The sequence below is a fragment of the Mastomys coucha genome, unplaced genomic scaffold, assembly GCF_008632895.1.
Source record: "Mastomys coucha isolate ucsf_1 unplaced genomic scaffold, UCSF_Mcou_1 pScaffold8, whole genome shotgun sequence".
Taxonomy (NCBI): Eukaryota; Metazoa; Chordata; class Mammalia; order Rodentia; family Muridae; genus Mastomys; species Mastomys coucha.
The window spans coordinates 12182931-12186330 of record NW_022196914.1 but is presented as its reverse complement, the minus strand read 5'-3'; the positions used below and the strand labels follow the sequence as shown (position 1 = coordinate 12186330).

Below are 3400 nucleotides of genomic sequence, written 5' to 3'. Positions count from 1 at the left end.
GGTCAAGATTATATACCTTCATGAAAGCTATTAAAGTAACAAATTATACCAAAATAAATAAAAAGTATATAAAAGACAAATATTTATTATTATATTTTAGAAGTGAAGCACAGTTAAAACATGTCCTTTTTATTTCAAATAGCTTAGAAAAATAAAATAAAAATGACTTTCTTATCTTTCCATGAATGAAAGAAAAGTCTACACTGGAGACCCATGTGTAGCACAGTGAATGATTTTCCTAATATCCACCAAATCCTAGTTCAATATGAAGCACTGAATACACAAAATGAGTGAAAAATGAGCTTATCCTTTAAAAGCACAAACAAAATATCAAGTAATGTGGATACTATTATCACTGTCATAGTGAATTCTTACATTTCAATAGTAGAATATTAAGCTTGCTACTTATGGTACAAAAACAGAAAAATCAATACAAATATCTCTTTGCACAAATAAATTTTCTAACAAATTATCCCATATAAATTCACAGCTACTAGATAGTACTTTTTTAAAACAGTCCCTGTATTGAAAAAACATTAATTTCACTGTTTTTAATTGTGATTTGAATTAACACGTTTTAATAACTGAAATAAATATTTCTGCCAATATTTCATATCTTTATATGAAAGTACCAATGATTGTGTAATATAAAATATAGAAATAGTAGCATTTACTACTTAGTTGTCATGGGTAATACATAGGTATTTTTAGAATTAATATTTATTCTATATTATTTGTTTAACACAATTTACTTTTTCAATACACAAATAAAATAATGCAAATCACAATTTAAGAAATTATCTGTAATGTGCTAACAAAAGACATGGAACAAATTAACATGTTAGCAACTATTTATGATAAATTATATCAAGAAATGCATTACCAAATAGAATATGAATTTAAAGAGACTAAGTGTCATATTGATGGTTATCAAAACATCCTTAACAAAACTACCATTGATCAAATTAAAAAAAATACAAAACCACCTACATGCATCTATTTTAAAATAATATCTAAAAGCTGTATTAAAAACATATTGTAAGTAAATATTTTATAGCAATAAAACCAGAATCATGAAGTTAAAAAGCGATAATATTGTCCTTAGAGTCCTTTCATTGGTAAATTTTTCAAAATTTCTCAAGCACTCTCTATGGACAATCTAAATTTTGTCAATTAATAAATGATGCCATAGAATTAAACATACAATATTAATTTTATCTTATTTTATTGAAAAAACACATTCTCTAAGTATTTATAAAAAAGGAATACATGGTAAGTAATGAGCTCAAAATTATTACAAAGCTTGATCCATTTCTCAAGTATTTTAATTATCGATACACTGTTACTTGTGGAACTAAAGTTAAATACCCTATACTCTTCTTAAAAATTAAGCACTCTCTGTATATCAAACTTACAAAGCAAATGGACCTATTCTTCTTGAATCTAATACAATAAAACTAAATTTTATAATTCTTAAATGTCTGATTTAGCATTATGCTACAATTTTCTCATAACTTCAGTTATTCTTTCCTTAAAGGGTTTTAGTATCTTGTGATGGAATTCTATGTATAACAATGAAAAGTTCTTGTCATTAAAATTCTATCTACCAACAGGCTAAAAGTTCTAGGGAACTCATTTGGCTGCTTAAAGTTTCATTTCCCAGGTTCATTCAACCAGAACAGTTGCCAGATGCTCTCCAGACTGTAAGAACAACTACCCTATGTGGTAAGAAACTTTCAAAATCCAATACTTAGAAAATAATATCTTCCTACAGAAAAGATAGTTTTAGAAAGAGGAACTGCTCAGTCTATGAGCATTCCTCAAATATGGATTACAGTGAGCTTCAAAGCCACATCTTAAAATATAAGTGTTATCTTACATTTTAATTTTATATTTAAATTAATTTCATGATATGCTTTAGACTAAATCACAGCTATATGAAATGGATTTTCTTATGGAGCATTTTGTCAATTTACATTGCATTACAGACAATATATCATATATATCCTATATCACACATATATATGTATAAAATAAGGTTATATATCAGTATATACATATTGTCTATATATGTCTCTCTATATATCAACCACATGCTATTCATTAACATATTAGAACCATGTAATTATTGTGTACACTTAGATAAAAGTATATCTACTGTATTAATTAATTATTTATTTATTTATTATAGGTTTTTAAGGAGTACCAGTTAAGGGCATGCTAAGCCTTGCCCTAAAAAGGAAGTCATGCTGGCCTTAAAATCGGGGTAAACTTGCTTCAGCTTCTTAAGTGCTGAGGTTGTAGATTTGCACCTCTTCACTGTTTCATATGCTGCTTTCAAGGTTTTCCTCACAACAAACATGTTGTCTTTCCATTAACAGATATTTCTTTCCAAGTATCCCTGCTTATGTCTGGAGGGAATGACACTGTACTATTAGCATATGTATGACTAAGCTATGAAAGTGATGATATATATCTATACATATATGCAATAAATTTTAAGTTACCACCTAAGCTGCAGAATATGGGGCTAATTATTTACAAATTTTTTGTTTTATGTTTTGTTTAACTAGAACATGCACATATTGTTTGAAAATATGATACATGTCCATACTTTTCTTTAATGAATTTATCTCCCACTTCCTTCCCTCCAGCTCCTGCCTTAGATAACCACACTGCTTTTCCCTCCTATAGGTATGGACTCTTTCTTTAATTTTCTTTATATACTATAATTTCATTATATTTTCCACTCCCTTTTTCTTCCTCTGAACCCTCCCATATATATCTGCCTACGTTCTTTCAAATTTATAGGCTCTTTTATCACAAATTAGAATTAGATTCACAGATGTTTATGTTAAAAGTCACTGAGCCAATTTCATCTTGCCAATACGTGAATGAGCATTGGAAAATCTATGATAGAAGTACAGTCTATTCCACACTCCCAAGCTGACTCCAGAGACAGAAACGCAGGAATGTTTAACAAATCTTTATGTTCAGAGAAATCACTTAATCTCACCGAACCTAAACTTGCCACATATGGGAAGATCTTCTCAGAAAAGGCGGAAGAGCTTGAAGCTTCGAAGTAGAAACCTAAGGGTTCTTTGGAAAGTCAGTTGTGTTGGATGGAATGTTTTGCTGAAGCAGACACAGGTGAAAGGATGTTCTGCTAAAGCAAGCACATGAAAGAACACACATGAAAGGACATATGATGAAGGATTCTTCTCTGAGGACACGCTTGTTTTTATCTGCCTCACACTGCAGAGTTGAGCTACATGTGTTGGTACTTCATACAGAGAAACGCACCAAAAGACTTCTGGTGGTGTGCTGCAGTTTCTCGCCACTTCTGCAGACTTGGGTTGATTGGCAGAGTGATGTCCGATGAGACGACTTGCCTATATTA

The 3400-nt window shown here is 30.1% G+C and overlaps 1 long non-coding RNA gene across 1 annotated transcript; it reads left to right on the top strand.

The window, feature by feature from the left end:
• The first annotated feature begins 1613 nt into the window (after nt 1–1613).
• LOC116083488 lies at nt 1614–2514 on the top strand. Its single transcript, XR_004115744.1, has 2 exons — nt 1614–1725; nt 2192–2514. It is a non-coding gene; the product is annotated as an uncharacterized LOC116083488 (long non-coding RNA).
• Nucleotides 2515–3400: the final 886 nt, after the last annotated feature.